The 21418-nt window shown below is 39.8% G+C and overlaps 1 non-coding gene and 1 pseudogene across 1 annotated transcript; one reads left to right on the top strand and one right to left on the bottom strand.

Annotated features, from left to right (window-relative positions):
* The first annotated feature begins 1160 nt into the window (after positions 1-1160).
* LOC104430715 lies at positions 1161-7738 on the top strand (annotated as a pseudogene).
* Positions 7424-20936, bottom strand: LOC104430714. Its single transcript, XR_005553144.1, has 18 exons — positions 20841-20936; positions 20473-20554; positions 20286-20375; positions 19776-19889; positions 19290-19420; positions 18559-18741; positions 18133-18196; positions 17638-17701; positions 17441-17496; positions 17217-17350; positions 11511-11653; positions 11391-11433; positions 9311-9375; positions 8438-8582; positions 8134-8254; positions 7999-8060; positions 7780-7876; positions 7424-7668 (listed from the first exon to the last, which is right to left on the bottom strand). It is a non-coding gene; the product is annotated as a notchless protein homolog (transcript).
* Positions 20937-21418: the final 482 nt, after the last annotated feature.

Below are 21418 nucleotides of genomic sequence, written 5' to 3'. Positions count from 1 at the left end.
CAAGTTAGATACTTCAACACCTCACAAATTATTGTCAAAAAATTGTAAAGGATGTCAGAAAGCTTTCCTCAACATAAATGGTACACCATTTATCTCATCCTATGGTGGCAAAGCCACACAATAAACTGTACTTACTACACTAAGATTATGGATATCATCCAAATTAACTCCAACACTGCTCCCACTTATTTTGCCACATGTATTAAATTAGAAGAAACACATTTGTACTTTTATCCACCATTTCCTCATCAATATGCAGAGTCATAAACCCAGAAATATCAATAAGAAATGGAGTTCCGTGGAATCCTTGCGGGAAGGATTCTTAAACATTGAAGCATAACCCCAAAGGCCCAAAACTATTTGGTCTGAACAGCTTTCCAAAAAAATAAATTTAGCTCAAAGTTAAATAAAGTCGGTAGAAGCGGCAAAACACAATCAACTGAACAAGATGCTTTCTAGTCTTATAATGCAATAAGGATCATACGACAAGTGGATTGCCTGATGGTTGCCCGGTCAATGGATCCCAATATTGGAGTTCCCCAGCCTTGCTTCCACTTACAAGATGCTTACCATCAGGTGACCATGCAATAGAGAGGACCCAATTCTTGTGCCCTGAGTAAATAAAACTTGTGGTTAATCGAACAGACAAAAAGGAAACCAAGTAATTTTCCACTGCCAACAAACCACTTTTTTTCCACCCACAATCCACTCCGTCGGTGCAACTTTGAGCTTATGCCCCCCCAAAAAAAAAAAAAAAAAAAAAAAAGAAACGAAACAAAAACGTAAAGCCCAACTGCTCTCCAGCTAAGCAGAAAGAAAGCAACTATACAGCAAGTAGGCATGCATATGTTTAGATGCCCCCTTGATGGGAAAGGGAGCATACATTTAGAAACTTGAAGGACAAAATGAAATAAGAGATTCAAATATTCAACCTTTGCATGTAAACATTGGGGTCTGAGTATTTAGGTCCCACAATCGGACTGTGGTATCTCCTGAACCACTAGCCAGTTGCTTCCCGTCAGGAGTAAAGGCCACAAATAGAACAGCTTCTGAGTGAACCGCAATGGCAGAGAAATGAACCTTTAAAAGGGCATTTTATCTGTAAATATCAGACTATTAGGCATAATATAAGCATGTTATAAAAGCAAATTAAATACGACATGTCAAATGAAGGTCTGCCAGCACTCCATTAGGATCAAAACTGTACTCTCCATAATCAAGATCCTTCTAACAACATTGCTCTCCTCGATGCAATTGCCACCCACCCCCCTCCATGCACGTGCGTGCACAAAACAAAAAGAAACAGGTAGAACTCCATTAGGATCAAAACTGTACTCTCCATAATCCAGCAGCTACCAGAACTAAGAACTCTGATGGACGAGAAAGCTCGGCATCATACCAGCAATTGTTGCTGAACAGCGATTTACGGGACGAATTCGGAAAATGGCTGGTGGCTGATAGACCATGGACGACACCTTCTCCACAGAAACTGCAATAAGAACCCAAATTGAATAAGAATAACAAATAGGCAGTTAGAGACCTGAGGAATCTCCTCAAAAGAATGAGGCCTCGGCTTCTTTATTGACCTTTGTTTTTCTGTAAGTAAGATTCAAGAGGGACAATGAGCTCGTGGTCCCATATGTAAAAAGTATACGGTGATTTGTCTCTAATTATCCCAAAAGTACGAAATCCATTAGAGGAGGAGGGAGAAAAAGAAAAACTATCCTGGCCATCAATGAAATTTAGTAAACAATTACCAAAATATGCAAATCAAACATGGAATTTTCAAAAAAAAAAAAACTTAAGCATTGACAAATAGAGGGCTTCGGCAATAAAACAACAATCTATAAATTGGGAAGTCAGTGTTTTCAGTTAAAAACATGTTCACATCAGGAGAAAACAAAAGTAAATTAAGAAAAAGGTGTACACTTCTCAACAAGAACTGCGTGACCAAACTTGAGTGATAAAATCAAGCGTGCCTTATTATACCATTGAATGTATTTTGTCAATAAACTTTTCTTTAAAAGAAACTAATTTTGCAGTTTCTCTTCTGTGTCTAGGTGCATACCTTAATGAGGAACTCTTTCTCTGTATCTTGGGCTTTTTAGTTAGATTGTGTTGTGTCAGCTGTGGAGTTTTGCTTTGAAGAGGGGAACCACTTGACGAATCTGTTGTCTTTTCAACAATTTCACTGGCATGCTGGATCCTTGTGTCGTTCATGGAAGACTATATCCAGTTTAGTAATTTTTCACCAGAGATGCATGTGGTATGCTGACCTCTATTATTTTTCACCACAGGGTATGGGGATGTGACAGACATCTATAACTGGTAAAGTCTCACCTTTGGCTTTTACTCAACATTTACAACACGAAGTATCTCTATATGTTGAGAAGGTATATTTGTTTCCATTTCTAGTTGGGTAGGTACATAATGAAGCAACTTTTCTTTCTTTCTTTTCCCTGTTGTGCCTTTTTTGGATGAGTCTAGGATACTTGAATAATGCTGAGGATGAATAGTATCTTAGGCTTGTTGCACTGACTATGATGACAGGCTTTAGATTGACTTGTTAATTGCATAACATGCCGTCTGCTAGGTGCATTCTGGCGATGATTTTTTACTAGAACCTCAGATATTTACATCACAATGCTTGGGAAACATGCAGTCTGTGGATGCCCTTTAGTTTCTATTGAAAATGTTCTGTTTTCTGGATGGTGTCTGGTAACATTACATTGTTCTTTATGTAGTGATACATTCAATGAGAACTCACCACCTCCAAATGATACCTCATACATCTCAATGCTTGGTGCTGCAGTCTATAGAGCTATGTCGCAGGGTGACAGAGATGCAGTGTGGTTAATGCAGGTATGGTCCTCAATCTCTCACCTGATCCATCCTTTGGTATTTAGATGTCCAATTGTATTTTCCCTTGAAAGTCATGTTAACATAGCTAAGCTATTATTGGCTTGACTGATAGTTCTCTCAGGACAACTTGTTAAGATGTTCATAAGTTTCTATCAGAACTCATAATTATTTATAGTGACACCATGAAACAAATAGAGATAGTTTACAGTCAATGACAGAGGTAATGAACTGAAATTCTAGTACGTGTGCAGGGTTGGCTCTTTTATTCAGACTCTGCCTTTTGGAAACCACCTCAAATGAAAGTATGTTTGTCCCCAAAGTACATTAAGTGTTTCCTCTACTTTCAGACTGCATCACTGGATTAGTCTTGTTGGTAAAATGGAACAACTGTAAGCATATGAGCATTGACCTTGTGCTCTATTATGATCGATAATGTTTAATGTACTTTATTTTGGTATTCGTCCTTGATATATGTTTACTGTTGAATCTTATTTATTATATGTTTGTTTGCTAATAATAATCAGTAAAAAGAAAAAAGAATTGCCGATGGTGTGCCCTATAACATTTCTGGGGTTGCGTTCTATTTGTGTTGGCTTTCTTTGTCAAGACTATGGGTGTGAAAACATAAAGTTAGTCCCTTTGGCTTTGCTTGGTGTTAACAGAAATGGCTATTGAAGGAAATGTTGAGGATTGATTAATTACTTCATAGATCTGTGACTAAATGAAGTCAAAGAGTTTAGTTTGTCTCATAAACATCTCTCTTTTCCTTCATACGTAGTGAAATTTTTGCGGATTGGTTTATCAGGATACTTAGTCTACAATGTAATGCCCTTGGTACTACAATGAACGTGCGAATGTGCCTTTCTAAATGATTATTCGAGCAACTATTCCTTTTTGCTTGATTTTATGAGGGAAATGGTAAGTTTAAAAGGCTTCAAGCACCTACATCCAGATGACAGTGATATAACATAACAAGTTCTGAGAAATATAGTATCCACCGGAATTCATCAACATTTAGAGGCTTAAGTTGGGTTTGGTTCAGCAGTGGATAAATCAGAATTGAACCTGAATATTAGTTAACTTTTCAGTGCTTGAGTTCTGTGGGTCTCACGGTGCTTTTTCTGTGCACGCAGGTAGTGACTGATATGATAACAATGAAATTTGTGATATGTTCAGGCACTACAACATTATGTTCCAGTTGGTAAAATGATAGTTCTTGACCTGTTTGCTGATGTCAAACCAATATGGGAAACTTCTGCTCAGTTCTATGGTACTCCTTATGTCTGTTAATTAGCTATCATATTTAATTACTCCATATGTCTGCAAACTTCTGCTTGAGCATTCAAGACTGGATAGGAAACTGACTTCTTATAACTTTTTCCTTCTCTTCCCAAAATTGAGTAACAATTTATCAATTCAGATCCTCAACCATTGATGTGTATCAGGTGTCTTTTGCATAATTTTGGTGGAAATATTGAAATGAATGGCGTTTTGGATGCCATATCATCAGGCCCAGTTGATGCTTGCATCATGTTCAACTTTCATATATATATATATATATATATATATATATATATATATATATGTGTGTGTGTGTGTGTATGTATATGTATGTATGTATGTATGTATATATAGATGCTTGAAGGAGAAGCTATATATATATATATATATATATATATATATATATATATATATATATATATATATATATATATATATTCATTTATTTATTTATCAGCTACTTGAAATGTTATTGCTCTGACGAAAATTTATTTCTTCCTAAAGCAGACTCGCTCATCATCTAGTCCTTCCTGGTAGGCGTTGGCATGTGTGTGGAGGGCATTGAACAAATCCCATTGTTAATGAGTTGATGTCGGAAATGGCATTTCGGAGTGAAAAAGTTCTTGTAGCGGTAACTGTGGCTTTCTATCTTTTGCTTCCTGCCTGTTTTCTGAAGTAGAATGACATATTGTCTATTACTTGAAAGAAGGAACATTTCCACATCTTCTACTTTCTACACTGGTGTCTATATTTGCTTAACTTATTACCTCAAGAAAGGAAGTCTTCTGCAAATGCCTTGTTTTTTGGTTGCCTCCAACTTATGCTTTGCATGCTGACATGGCTGCCAGAAAATACTTATCCGACTTCATTTCTTGTTCAGGAGTGGCTGAAGGCTTACTCTCGGAGATGCTATGGTTAGACAGTCCGTCAAGTTGAGGCAGCTTGGGAAATACTTTATCACAACATCTACAATTGTACGGATGGAATTGCCATATGTCTCCTAAAACTTCTATCGATTGTCATTTTAAGTATATACCTTCTTCGGTTTTCCAGATTTTGCTCTTGAAATGCTTCATCACTCAGGCTGCATTGTTTTACTTCCTAGAAGAGGACAGTCAAAAAATTCGGTTGACAATATTTCTCAATGTCAAATGTGATGTATCTCATGTATGTTAGCTATAAAGAAAGTCCTATGCTTTTCTGAATGTTCCTTACAATGCACAAGATGATCTTTGAGCGGGTACTCAAAGATGTATAAGATTGGTCATTTGGAAATGAACTGGGTTGCAATAGCATCTTCCGATGTGAGCTTTTATCTGCCGGTAGGGCTTCCAATGTTTCCTACCTTATGATTTTGACATGGCTTTTTGTACTTCCCAGCAGCATTTTTTCCAGATCGATGAGCATTTCTCTTTCTAAGATTAATTTCTGGCAAAAAACATTGTTTCTTTCCTTCCAGACCATAATACAAATTTCATAGTCAAGTTTCCGGACCGAGACCCATCAACAATCTCGGCATCTAGCTTTGGAAAGCAAGAGAAAATGCTATTGCCCTTTCATCTGTTCCCGGTAGAAGATTTTTTTTCTCGAGTGACCGGCTCTTCCCCAAGCACATTTGTGGTATTCTACTCATTTCGTGGTTAACGCTTTGGAGCTTTTCCTTCATGCTGGGAATCATCTCAATGAAAGTCTACCATTTAGGTAGAATCTCGGACTTGTTAAGCTCTGCTCTTTAAAATTTTCTCACCTTTCTACATAAAAGAGTGAATGACCCAGTAGAAGTGCCTGGGAAATCACGATTGCCTTTTGCAAATATGTGTATGAGCTTAAATAAGAAAGGCAAAGCTGCTTGGATTTAATTTTTGCTTTTAGCAGGGTCATGTTAATTTAGAAAGTTCATTTATCTTATCCTCAATTGTTTGGATGGGAATCATTTGATTGAAGGGCAAGTCCAATACGAGTCTTCTAATCTAACGTGTCTACCTTTCTTCGTGTCCATTGTCGTTAATTAATCTTTAACACTCGATGATCTAATGCTTATCATGATTCAATTAATCACTGCCGAAACAATTATAGGTCATTCTTCTTCCATAAACTAGGTAGGAATGATTTTCTTATGGAGTGTACCATGTTAACAGGTATGACTTGGTCGACTTAACACGGCAAGTACTGTCAAAGCTAGCAAATAAGGTATATGCAAATGCCATGACTACTTTTCAGCAAAAGGATGCTAAAGCTCTACATTTTCACAGCGAAAAATTTCTCAAACTTATAAAGGATATCGATTTGATGCTCAAGGCTTGAAAGTGCCAAAGCATTAGCAGCAACTTCTAGTGAGATGAGGCAGGTTAGTCTCGGTAAATGTCCTCATTGGCTGAATTGTCCAATATAATGGAAGCGAATATGCAGAGTGTGGATCTGTATTGACGTTGATGATGTGTGGACATCTGAAGTTCCCTTTGATCAAAAACTGTGTTGTTATTTACCCTACCAATTAATTTGGAGAAGTGTTCTCCCTTATGAATCTCTCAGCAAAAGCTTCTTTCGATTAACACCCATAAAGGGCATGGTATCTAATTCAGAAAAAAGCATTTTCACATGACAAAGGAGATGGGTGTCTTATTGTTTCTTCTTTGATTTTTTTGTCTCAGTATGAATGGAATAAGGTAATTCAGAAAAAAGCATTTTCACATGACAAAAGAGATGGGTGTCTTATTGTTTCTTCTTTGATTTTTTTTGTCTCATTATGAATGGAATAAGAGGACCCAAGTCACTACGTGGTATGATACCAATCGAGCAGTTCAGAGCAAGCTTCAAGATCATGGTACGTCTTGTACCTGCTCCTGTCCGTACATCTGTATACGTGTTTACACATACTTGCATGCTTGTTTTATACCCACTTCTGGATTTGTGTGCCTTTGTTACTTGATATGAGATTCTCCTCCTATCTTTGATCAGCAGACAAGTTCTGGAGTGGTCACCTGGAAGACTATTACCTGCCACAAGCATCAAGCTACTTTTCCTATTTTACCAAAAGCTTGAGAGAGAATGAGAAATTCGAGTAAGAGGAGTGGTGAAAAGACTGCATATCATACTCAAACAAATGGCAATCAGAAACACAAATTTACGCAGTCAAGGCAGAAGGAGATGCCCTTGAAATTGCCAAAACATTGTACAAGAACTATTTTGGTTAGCAATTAAGTGGTCCAGCCTCTCCTATCTTCCTAGATTGCTTATCCAATTTGCCATTTGTCTGTGACTTTCTACATCAGCCTATGCCTCAGGATCGTGTCGATTGTGTGGATGCTTGAACTCCCCGGATGGGTCCTGGACCTTGTGGAGGGAGCAAGTTCACAGATGAACTTGACTTTGCCCCTATTTCCCTCCATGCATCAATGTATAGGGACGTCTGGATCATGTTTATATTCTCTCCAAAGCCCATGTTCTTCCAACCATCGACAATGCACTTATGCCTATATGCAGAGAGTTCTGCATAAAGTTGTTGACGTGCAGCCTCCCTCTGTCCTGCAACCCACAATCCAAAACAAGAACAAAGCTTAAACTCATATAATACAGATCAAAATATACTTTTATATGTGGCACTTAGCACCAAACACAATCTAAATTCATGGTTACCATCACTTGTTTTCATCAATGCATTCTCAAGATGCTTATCCGGTTCTATGCTCACAATCACAACTTTCACAAGCTCATATCCAGAGCCAAGCAAAAGCTGCAAAGTTTAGAGAACTCCACTTGAGTCTATCACTCATAATAATAATATCAAGAATTCACTCATAATAATATCAAGAATTAAGTTTATGTGAACAACCTCTTTGACACTCTGTGCAACACCTGTGGAAATTCTATCACAGAAAGTTCATCGAAGTTGTATCTTTCAGCATAAGCTGCAATCGCTGTAATGATTGAAACAACAAAATCAGGCAAATGCAATAGTCGTTGCTTAAATATGTTTTATTTGACACATACCATGGATCATGTAATTCTGAATCAGCTTCCTCGGATTGCTATAATTGTAAAAGACCTCAGTTGCATTGCAACTGATGGCTTTATAGTGCACAAATGCAGTAACCTTTACATACTCATTCTCCTATAAGAAAAATAGGACATGAGGTCATTACTTATTAAAGCATTTACATGCCATATCACAAAATGAAATGAGAAATTTACGTGATTGAACAAACCTTAGTCTTCACTTTGCATTTTATATTATTCAATGCTCGATTTTGAGTGAAACCTCGCCAGCAACTTGATATCCACAAACGCAAGGTACATAGTGGCGTCCAGCCTCCAGATTTTTGTGATGCTTGCCAAATTTTTCCACAACTGCTACAGTTGATTGCTTAACTTCAACACAGCCGCAGAGATTACGCATCTTCTGAATTTCAAGTCGATCTTTCAACCTGTAGTCCAGCTTTCTGTTTAACGAAATCACAATGAAGAGACTATAAAAAGCAGAAACAACATAGCGATGACGAAACAATAGGGCATGAGCACAGTTCATCATATCGTGTTTAGGAACGTTCAGTTACTCATGCAAATTACATAGCACATACACATACAAATACACATACCCCAATTTCATACTCCACATAGAAATTTACAGCGAAGTGGCTCAAACACCAATTGCAATTTCACTTGCCTCGATTTTATCATGGTTTGAGCATTTTATCAAGGGTCACCAATTTCGGAATTAGCATGCCAATGGCATCACAGTCCGGTGGTTCAGGGAGGGTGAAGGTATGGACTGTGACTAGTCCAAAACTACTTAAAAGATAACAAATCAACGCAAGCACATACGACGGCACCCACAAACTGAACAAAGTTCAAGCAACACATACAAGGGGAAACAGACTAGATTTTTTATCATGACAGAGCACTAAACACGAGCTAACTTACAAAACCCAAGTCCAGCCACCTCTATGATAAGCCAAAGAAGTGCTAGTTTCCACTCTTTCTTCCCGTTTGGTTTCGAAAACCACATGATGTTAAAACCCACTTCCATCGGCGCAAGCAATCTCTCCAACCAAATATCAAACTACATTCAGAAACAACGGACCTAACAACAAAAACCCACATGCAAGAATTTAAACACCCAAAGGAGAAGGAAAAATTCTGCCTTCCGCCACTGATCACAAACCCATACCTCGCAAGAAGTAGCCAACGAGCTCGATTTTCAGACAAGAAGCCCCGCAGACCAACCCGATGCACCTGCAGAAATCAACAACACAGACCCGATCAATGGAAAAGCAAAACAGACAGAGGCCACCGGGGTACCCAGATAGCAGATAGATCAAACAAAGAACGCCTAGGAACCTCAGAAAAAAAAAAGGAAAAAAAGAAAAAGAAGAGAGAATCGAAGCTAGGGTTCGCGTTTCAACGAGAAGGATTCAGACCTTCCAGGGGAACGATCGAGGCGGGCGAAGAGGGATCCGAAGCGAGGGGAGGGCACCAGAGGATCGGTTGCTGATCGAGCGAGGGCGAGCAGTAGAAATGCCGGCGAAAGAGGGAACAGATTTCGGCGAGCTTCAACGGGCGATTGGAGAGGCGAACTTCGGCGAGTGACCGGAGAGGCGAGCTTCGGCGACCGGAGAGATGAGCTTCGGCGATCGGAGGGTGGGCTTTGGAGGCAGGGTCTTGGGACAGGAAAGGAAGCGAGGGGGGGAGGTTCTGCTTCTAGGGTTTTAACTACCGGATGCGGTGCGTGCTGGTTCACCGTGCTATGGTGGGGGCGATGATGTCTGATGAAAGTAACCCCAACCTGGCAAATATAAAACTTGTAAAACCCAAACCCCCAAAAACCAAAAAAGAAAAAAGAAAAATAAGAAATATGAACGAGAAAACGAGGAAGCAACTTTGTCGGAACACCTCCTCTTCTCCTCGAATGGTTGCGAAACGTGATTGAACTTTTTGGCCGATCTATGATCAAGGACCTCAAGGGCAAACTAAAGCAAGCAACTATCGACGAACCAAAGCCGAACCATCTCTGGATCATCCGGGTGTAATTCGATTTTGGCGACATAATTTTGAAGAGATTGGTTGTATTCGTGATAAGGTGAAAGAAGTAGAGGTTACAATAGAATTAGGTCTTTTCGCAAGTGTCTCGATTATGGAGTTTGTCCCGAAAAACTCAATCTCCTTAGAGATGGCGACGGCGACGGCGATGCGGAAGCGCGCCGATCAGAGGAGAGGCCGAACAGTCGTGAGCGTAGGCAATAGAAGCTTCGTTGGAGATCGAAGAGGGCGGCAACGGAATCTACGAGAAGGCGAAGGTACAGTCGTTGGAGAAGAAGGCGGAACCGAGAAGGAGAAGGTATGTGTTTGACTGTTTGGCGGCCAAACCTTGGGTAAAATGAGAACATGTTCGTGTTTGTCGGCTTGTTTGGAGTTAATGTGTTCCGGGGTCGAATAATGTTCCAACCCTACCTCGATCCAAAACATAATTCTTTATATCTGTTACTCAAACAGTATCAAGATTCGAAACATGTATTATACTTTTTTCGTGTTCGGGTCAAATCGAGTCGGGTTTTTTTTACACTCCTACATGCTGGTGTCACGAGTACGAGAAGATTTCACGGACCGTGACACTGACATGTGATGGGGTAACAAAACCCGGGATCAAAATTTGTATGAGCCCGTTCATTCATTAAAATTTTGTTGTGCCTGTTTTTAGTTAGGAAGGGTTGACAGTTAACTAAGATGGTAAGTCAAGAGTTCATCTTAATATCACCAAAATTTCAATTTCTAGAATTACCCACTTCACATATTGTATTTTCATAATGCATTTTCCTCAATTATAAATTTCCTCAAACCAAATCATTTCATTTTATTTACTAATTAACATTTTTTCTTCTTCTTTGCTCCGTGATACTCCTCCGCCCCTCTCCATTCTCTCTCCTTATGCAATCACTTTTAAGCATCTGAACTTCCCTAGACGATATCGTCGATGTCCGTGACCGCACCTCATTATCTCATATCTAAAGTTGCGAATCATTATGGATAACCTCAAATCATGTCCATATGTCCGTGTGCGCATAGAGGCTCACGACCTCAACCTAAGGTAGTGCGCCACCAAGTCGTCCATGGCCCCACATGCGAGGCAAATAACGAGATTAGACTAATGTGGCCATGCTTGATCTCTCCTAAGTGCCAGCACAAACACAAGTTTATTTGGATGCTTAATATATTTCTAACTACTTTATGGAAATCCTTCAAAAGCTATATGCGTCTTTGCTCCCACTTAAAAGAAGTCTACTATCTACAGACCAACTATCCATTATGTAAATCATGATTAGAGATCATTCGTGAATGGATAAGACAAACAAAGTTCGACATATATCTCTAACCTTATCTGATATACAGGCCCGACATGTCCCTCGAATGCAGCAACAAACTTCCCAGTAATACCATTCCACAACTTCACAGATTTATCGAACGAAGCACTAGCCACCCATTGCCCATCGGATGAGAAGTAGACGTGATTCACAAGCTGCAAACAAAAGGCATAATTTCCCTCATTTAATATGTCAAATTACACCTAATGTTGGAAGATATGCTCTAATCCGATACTGGGAGATATGCTCGGAATCTCAATTGATCTTAATTGTACATAATTTAGTTAGGATCTTTAGATTGAGATTGGATTTGATTTCATAAATATTTGTTTGCCTTTTATTATTCATCTCTGTACTATAATTACAGAAGAATTGTACATCAGAATACATACGAAATACACAAGAATTCCAAATCTCTAGTCTTCTTCACTTTCTTTCATGGTATCAGAGCCTTGGCTTCTGACCATTCTTCGCTTCCGCTTCTGATTGCCACCAAAGGAGATCTAAATCACATAACAGATCTGCCATCTTGGTATAGGAATCACTCTCAAAGAAGAAGACAAGAGCTACTGGTTTCTTACCCAATGGCTGACGACCAAACCACCGCAGAAGCCTCACCACCGGCGCAGATTCAAAATTTATTTGCAACAACACAACAACAAACAATCCAGGCACACTTGTTCAATGGAGACCTACACAGGCTCAGTTTGGTATGGGGCAACCCTTTGGGGGCCAACCATTCCAGTGGGTACCTTACCCATTCTATGTCGGGACAAACCCGAATACATCATCGCCCGTTTATGTAGGACACCAGGGAGCCTACGTCCAATCCGAGGCAAGCTCACCAGCCGTAAACGGGGCAAGCTCAGAGTAGGTAAGCGGACCGGGTATGGGAATGAATCCCTACCTGGGGCTTTCAAATGTGGGGTTTCAATTCGGGACAAATGAATCGGGCCAAGGGACAAATTCTTACCCAAACCTTGCGCCTGGATTCATGCCATTCCCCGTCGCTGCCATCACTAGGCAACCAGAGCCTGGTGATCCCTTGCACGTCTCAACATCCGATAGCCCTAAGTTGAAACTAATCAACCTTCAGCTAACTGGCCCAGAGAACTACGCCAAGTGGTCCCGAGACTTCCGGCGCGCCCTTGTGACGAAGGACAAGGATGGATTCCTCGATGGGGCGGTTCCGATTCCTGCCGATGAGTGACTAGCCCGATTCTGGAGGAAATGCAATCAACTCGTGAGGACGTGGATCGGCAACTACATCTCCCCAGAGGTCGCAGCTGGTCTCCCACCAACAGAGGACTCGAAAACCATGTGGGAAAACATCAAACAGATGTATGGCAAATTAGATCGGGCACGAATTTTTTCCCTTTTGCAAGAGCTCAGTGAGTTAAAACAGGGGAACATAACCATCACGGCCTGTTACAACAAACTGTCGTCCCTATGGAATGATCTTGAAGCAGCAGAGGAGAAACTCGTGGGTCTAGAGGAGACACTTGCACAATACCGGTCGATCAAATAAAGGGAAAATGCGACCCAATTCCTTTTAATCTTGAATGATTCTTACCTGACATTTTGGCCATGGAACCAGTGCCCCCTCTTGGCCGGATCTACCAATTGGCCGTCCAAGAAGAAAGCCAGAGGCTTGCTTCTTCAGAATCGGCGAAGGGAGGAGAGGTTTTTGCCCTGGCCAGTCGCGGCGAGCGAAGAAATTGGGGATCGAAAACCCTAAACCTAGCGCTCGAAAAAGGGGCGCACAGAGGAGGAGAGCTAGGGTTTCGATCGCCCAGATCTGAAGATCCCTATCTCCTTAAAAGGGGAGCACTGGACGGCTCAGATTCGGCCCGTAGATCAGACGGTCCAAGGGGACCCATCTATTCGACCGGATCCAACAGTGGAGATGGAGCGATTGGCAAGACATCCAACGGTGGTGGTTTTTCCTCTGCATCTGACGGCGAAGGAATTTTTTTAGCAACTACAAGGAATTTTAATCAAAAAGGGGTAAATTATATTGTGATTTTTGCATAAGGCCACATCATACAGTGGAAAATTGCTGGAAATTACACAGTAAACCCGGAGAAAAGGGAAAAAAAATTTATGCGGCCTACCAGGTTGGTGGTTCTAATGTTGATCAACCCATTACAAATTATCAATACCAACAACTGATGCAGGCAATACATAAATTGGACATCTCAAGCAAGGGAGGAAATTTTTCAAGTATTTCTCGCTACTAGAAAATCCTGGATAATTGATTATGGGGCAAGTGATCACATTGTTTGTGAAAGAACATTATTTTCAGATATACATGAGAACCTAGAATTCCCTATAACTGTCCAATTACCAAATGGGAACGTTATTCATGTCAAAATCACTAGATCAGTCACACTCAGCCCAGAGATCATACTCAAAAATGTCCTTTACCTTCTAGAATTTCGATTCAATCTTATTTCTGTGTCCAAAGTCTGCAGAGAAAATTCCTGTCGTGTATTGTTTGATTCTGACACCTGCTTCTTTCAGGCCCTTTTGACTGGCAGAGTGATAGCTTGGGTAGTCTTTTTGAATGATTGTTTCTATGGAAAAATTCTCCAAGTAATTTTGATTTACCCTTATTTTCTTCAAATAAAATATCATTGTGTAACACAATTGCCAATGATAAAGACTATCTTTTAGATTCACGATTGGGTCATAGTGTTTCATTTCCTTATTCTAAGTGTCAAATATGTCCCCTTGCAAAGCAATCACGCATTCCTTTTGCCCTTAGTAAAAATCGTGCAACGCACATTTTTTCTTTAATTCACATGGATGTTTGGGGTCCTTATCATACCCAACATCACGATGGATTGTGCTATTTCTTGACAATTGTGGACGATTATTCTCGTGCCACCTGGGTGTTTCTAATGCAGTCAAAAGGACAAGTTTTCTCACATTTGAAAACATTTATTGCTCTATCCAAGAACCAATTTGGAAGATCTATCCAACGGGTTAGGATAGACAATGGGAAGGAGTTCTTCAACAATGACTGCAGTTCTCTTCTATCATCTCATGGGATTCTCCATGAAAGTTCTTGCGTCTATACACCACAACAGAATGAAGTAGTGGAGCGCAAGCATCGTCACCTATTGGAAGTTGCACGTGCATTAAAATTTCAAGCATATATTCCAGAAAATTATTGGGGCGAATGCATTATTACTGTAGCATTTCTCATCAACCGTATGCCAACTCGGATACTCAATGGAAAAATTCCGTTTGAGTTACTTTTCAAGAAGAAACCAGAATTGGGCCATTTAAGGATATTCAGATGCCCCCGAGACAAAATGGAGCATCATGCTCAACGATGCATCTTCATGGGCTATCCGAATTTACAAAAGGGGTATCGAGTCCTAGATCAATCAACATTGGAATTCTTCATCAATAGAGATGTTATCTTTCATGAAGATATTTTTCCTTTCCAAGAAAAGGATTCTTCAACGGAGACGTCAAACATTTCTAGTAAGCCACTATTTGTGGAGGATTTTTCAAATATCGAATATTTTGTGACAGGAACTCCATAACCACTTATGATAACCCCAATCACTCCTAAGACTTCCGAACCAGCAATTGTCGAAAATGATGCTCCAGAAAATTCCTCAATGGCGGAAGAATCTTCTGATGAAATTGGCAATACGGAAATATCTTCAACTCCAGCTCAAGTGAATCCTCCTCGACGATCTGGTCGTTCTACACGACCGCCAGCTTGGACAGCAGACTATGTCTGTGCATCGCTCAACTCACCAGGTATTAACTACCTAATATCATCTTATGTTCCGTTCCATAGACTTTCCCTAGAACATAAATGTTGTGTGAGTCAAATATCAGAAGACATCAAGCCATCCACTTATGAAGAAGCAGCTAAAGATCCAAGATGGCAGGAAGCTATGGGAGCTGAATTGCAGGCACTAACTGCAAATAAGACCTAGAATTTGGTCCATCTACCACCAAATAGGAAACCCATTGGATGCAAATAGGTATACAAGATTAAATATCATGATGATGGGTCTATTGAGCGTTACAAAGCTCGGTTGGTGGCCAAAGGATTTACTCAACGAGAAGGTTTCGACTACCATGAAACCTTTTCCCTGATTGCCAAAGATGTAACCGTAAGATCCTTCTTATTTGTTGCAGCTATTAATGATTGGCCTTTACACTAGATGGACGTACATAACACTTTTCTGCATGGAGACTTAGATGAGGAAATCTACATGGATATTCCTCAAGGATCATAGAGACAGGGGGAGAATAGAGTATGTCGTCTCCGTAAATCTCTTTATGGTCTCAAGCAAGCCTCCAGGCAATGGTATGCCAAATTTGCCGATGCCCTTACTTCTGCAGGTTTCAAACAATCCAGATATGATTACGCTTTGTTCACATGGACTCAAGGTACGTCAGTCAACGGAAGTTTGTGCTGGAGATTATATCAGAGGCAGGTCTGTCGGGATGCAAACCATCAGTTATTCCAATTGAGCATAACATAAAGTTGACCACAAAATATTATGATGCTGGGACATCTGAGAATCATGATCCTGTTTTCAATGATCCTTCAGGTTATCAGAAGCTTGTTGGGAAGCTCATATATTTAACTATGACCAAACCTGATATATCATATGCAGTGCAAACCCTCAGCCAATTCATGCACAGTCCCAAGTTATCTCACTTGAATGCTGCCTTAAAAATCGTGAAGTACTTGAAGAAGTGCCCCGGACTGGGGATTCTTTAATCCAGGGAATGCAATATGAAAATGTCGACATATTGTGATGCAGATTATGCAACTTGTCCCATGAGTCGACGATCCATTACAGGTTTTTGCATTAAACTTGGAGATTCTCTTCTTTCATGGAAAACCAAGAAGCAGGCAACCGTATCATTGTTTTCAGCCGAAGCAGAATATCGGACTATGGCAAAAACTACCTGTGAGATAGTATGGATACAGGGACTACTTGGGGATCTTGGAATAAAATTGAAGAGTCCGACCAGGTTGTTCTGTGACAACGATGCGGCATTCAAACTTGTAGCATATCCCATAGTACATGAAAGAACGAAGCATATAGAAGTGGACTGTCACTTTACTCGAGAAAAAATTCAAGAAGGGATAATTGAGACTAAAGGAATTGAAATGGCGGAGCAACCAGCTGATATCTTCACTAAGCCCTTATGTCAAAGACAGCATGCATATCTATTGAGCAAGCTAGGCGTCTTGGATATCTATCAGCCACCAGCTTGAAGGAGAGTGTTGGAAGATATGCTCTAATCCGATACTGGGAGATATGCTCGAAATCTCAATTGATCTTAATTGTACATAATTTAATTAGGATCTTTAGATTGAGTTTGGATTTGATTTCATAAATATTTGTTTGCCTTTTATTATTTTATCTCTGTACTATAATTACAGAAGAATTGTACATCAGAATACATACAAAATCCACAAGAATTCCAAATCTCTATAGTCTTCTTCACTTTCTTTCACCTAAGATAGCTCAAGAAGGATCTAATGTACAAGCCTCAAGAAAATATTAAGAGGATGTCTCGTTTATTGAACCAGTTTATGTCCTTATTTAGCATCATTATGGCGATTGATAGCGTACCATGGAAGACAAAAGCAGGCAGCTGTGAAATCAACCCCAACCCCACCCCTTCTCTCTCTCTCTCTCTCACACAGACACGGAGAAACACACATACCTGTTGACCAGTCATTCGCGTTTTTGGGTGCTTGCTGATAGAAGGTTCCCACAAAAAATGGTAAAATCATCAGCTCCAGAAACCAATCTTTCAGGAACATTGCCTTTCATTTTCTTGTACCTTTCTAATGCAACCTATGTTTATCAACAAAATATAGAAGCTCACTTAACAGTTACCGGAAAGTAGAACTACGAATGTGCATAGACCCGAAGGGAGAGAATCACCACAGGAGGGGAGAACATGCACAGAGCAAAAAGACGCAGGGACTGACTAATGCATACTAAATTGTAAGCAAATACTGTGCAGAGAGTAATAACCTATGCATACTAGGTTGCATAAGCAAATAAATGTGCAGAGAGAAATAAATGTGTGTTGTATTGCTTAATTATGAAGATGATTCGAAATGATAACAGTTACCTACTTGCTCCAGTCCGAAGAACATACTCAGTACTCAGAGCATGGGAGTTAACCCAATGTCCATGAACCTACAACAAAAATTTTGCATAGATATGGATGATCATGAAGAAAAGAAGAGAGGGATCTAGCAGCAACTTAGATTAAGAATGCAGACTTGGCAGTAGAAATCAAGAAAAGACATAACCACACGAGCCATGAAAACTAAACTCTAACCTAAATATGCATATCATGTCTTAGTGACATCAAAAAATAGTGGCGTTTCCATTCTTAATGTCAAAATCTCCTGAGAAGTAAACAATGAAAATGTTCATGGACATGATATCAATTAGTATTGGGTAGGTCACTAGGTGCCAAACTGCCTCCTGACACCAAAGAGATCGAGTGAATGCAGAATGCAGCTACTCCAACGGCAAATAAATCTAAAGCTCTTGTGGAGTAGAAAAAAACAGGCATGCAATGTCCCTGCAATATGTATAATGAACTTTAAAAAAGATATTACCTTCAATTCCCTTATCAGCTTCCCCTGGGAAGTTTCCCAGACTTTGATTGTGCGGTCCTAGGAGCTGCAAGAAATTCAAAACAATTACTTCATCAGGTAACAAGTAGTAAAAGCAGCAGTTTGGCAAAGTTAAAGGATACTTAGTTGCTTGACAGCAGAATTTACAAGTCACCACTTGATCTTAGGCCCATTAGAAGTATGATTTAGTCAAAAATATTCTTCATCTTATATTTTTGTTGTTCATGTAGCACAGCACTAGCATATGGACATTAATACATCACAAAGTGATTAAATATTTATCTCAGAGTCAAGTTGCCTCTCTTGTGACTATCTTGTCAGTGGAACAGCTATTAAGGATTGGGAGAGAGAGAGTTCATGACAAAAATTTGAAACCATTAAGTAAAAGTCAGTTTCATTAACAATTGCCCAGAATATATTACACCGTCTCCTCCCCACTAGAGTGTGACTGCTCAGACATATTACATGTCTCCTTAGTGTTACATCCCATATGCGTGCATCACCATCTTTACTAGAACTCACAAAGCGACGGCATGGTGAACTCAGATGGACTGGTTCCCAAGATATACCTGTGATCCATTTCTTGTGGCCCTGACATTAAGCAGATTCAATGTCTTGGTGGCACAGAAACTATTCTTGCTATGCATAAGCCACAAAAGCAAGTTAGATACTTCAACACCTCAAAAATTATTGTCAAAAAATGGTAACGGATGTCAAAAAGCTTTCCTCAACATAAATGGCATGCCATTTATCTCATCCTTCTGAGGCGAAGCTACACAATAAATTGTACTCACTAGACTAAAGTTATGGATATGATCCAAATTAATGCCGACACTGCTCCCACTTATTTTCCCACAAGTATTAAATTAGAAGCAACACATTTGTAATTTTATCCACCATTTCCTCGTCAATATGGAGGGTTATAAACCAAGAAATATTAATAGGAAATGGAGTTTCATGGATCCTTGCAGGAAGGATTCTTAAACGATGAAGTCTAACACCAAAGGTGCCAAACTATTTGGTCGAACAGCTTTCAAAAAATAAATTTAGCTCAAAGTTAAATCAAGTCAGTAAAAGCGGCAAAATACAATTAACTGAACTAGATACTTTCTAGTCTTATAATGCAATAAGGATCATACAACAAGTGGATTGCCTGATGGTTGCCCGGTCAACGAATCCCAACATTGGAGTTCCCCAGCCTTGCTTCCACTTACAAGATGCTTACCATCAGGTGACCATGCAATAGAGAGGACCCACTTCTTGTGTCCTGAGTAAATAGTACTTGTCATTAATCGAACAGACAAAAGGGAAGCCGAGTAATTTTCCACGGCCAACAAACCGCTTTTTTTCCACCCACAATCCACTCCATCGGTGCAACTTCTAGCTTATGCCTCCAGGAAAATTCAACCTACCGCACCCCCGCCCCACCACCACCACCCCCCAAAAAAAAAAAAAAAAAAAAAAAAAAAAACGAAAACCCAACTGTTCTCCTGCTAAGCAGAAAGAAAACAACGATACAGCAAGTAGGCATATGCGTATGTTTAGATGCCCCCATGATGGGAAAGGGAGCACACATTTAGAAACTTGAAGGAATAAGGAAATGAGAGATTCAAATATTCAATCTTTGCATGTAAACATCGGGGTCTGAGTCTTTAGGTCCCACAATCGGACAGTGGTATCTCCTGAACCACCAGCCAGTTGCTTCCCGTCAGGACTAAAGGGCACAGATTCTGAATGACCTGCAATGGCAGAGAAATGAACCTTTAAAAGGACATTTTATCTGTAAAAATCAGATAGGCATAATATAAGCATATTGCTTGATAAGAGCAAATTAAATACAACGTGTCAAACAAAGGTTTTCCAGCACTCCTCTAGGATCAAAACTGTACTCTCCATAATCAAGATCCTTCTTACAACATTGCTCTCCTTGATACAATCGCCACCCACCCCCCTCCACACAAACACACACACACACACACACACACACACACACACAAAAACAAAAAGAAACAGATAGTATGCTATGTTGTGCCTAAGATCAGTCTAATTGAAGCAGGTATACTATGAAAGATGGATAGCATCCAGCAGCTACCAGAGCTAAGAACTCTGATGGATGGGAAGGCTCGGCATCATACCAGCAATTGTTGCTGAACAGCAATTTACAGGATGAATTCGGAAAATGGCTTGTGGCTGATAGACTATGGACAACACCTTCTCCACAGAAACTGCAATAAGAACCCAAATTGAATAAGAATAACAGATAGGCAGCTAGAGACCTGAGGAATCTTTTCAAAAGAATGAGGCCTCGCCTTCTTTACTGACCTTTGTTTTTCTGTAAGTAAGATTCAAGAGGGACAACGAGCTCTTGTTCCTCCATGTAAAAAGTATATGGCAATTTGTCCTCCTAACAATCCCAAAAGTATGAAATCCTTTAGAGGAGGAAGGAGAAAACGAAAAACTATCCCGGCCATCAATGAAACTTAGTAAACAAGAACCAAAATATGCAAATCAAACGTGAAATTTTCAAAAAAACTTATGCATTGACAACTAGAGGGCATCCGCAATAAAATAACAATCTATAAATTGGGAAGTCAGTGTTTCACTTCACAGAAGATAAAAAAGACACTTTTTCAGTTAAAAACATGTTCACATCAGGAGTAAACAAAAGTAAATTAATAAAAAGGTGTTACACTTCTCAACAAGAACCGCATGAGAGAAATTGAAAAGCTACAAGATGCTTTGGACAAGATGCGCAGCCTACTAGATGAAGCGCATGCTGCAGTCATCCGTGAGAAGGAAGCAGCAAAATTAGCTATTGAACAAGCTCCTCCTATCATAAAGGAGATAGCGGTAGTGGATGATTCCAAATTGGAGCCAATGCGAAATCACAATAGGAGTTGGAGGTAATTCTGGTACTTAGCTTCAGACCTCACTCTACAAGTGGTACATATTCAATTTTCTGGAGCTGGAAGCATAAGGGTATGCTGAAGATACACCATCACTGAGATTATCGAGGAGCTAAGATAATATGATTATTGAAGGCAAATTCTTTGCACTCTCTTTCATTAGGGTTCGATGATAGCATCCTTACAACTTAGGACTAGGACTAGAAATGTGACTATTGACTATTGCCTAGAAATAGTTGGGAGTCGGGACTTATGGGATATCATGTCATTATATAATGTGAATGTATTTTATTCATTAGACAAGTCACCGAGTGTACACTTATCAAGTGATAAGAAAAACTATAAATGATGCTTGAAAATTG

The sequence above is a fragment of the Eucalyptus grandis genome, chromosome 7 (genome assembly GCF_016545825.1).
Source record: "Eucalyptus grandis isolate ANBG69807.140 chromosome 7, ASM1654582v1, whole genome shotgun sequence".
Taxonomy (NCBI): domain Eukaryota; kingdom Viridiplantae; phylum Streptophyta; class Magnoliopsida; order Myrtales; family Myrtaceae; genus Eucalyptus; species Eucalyptus grandis.
This window is presented reverse-complemented; position numbering and strand designations above follow the sequence as displayed.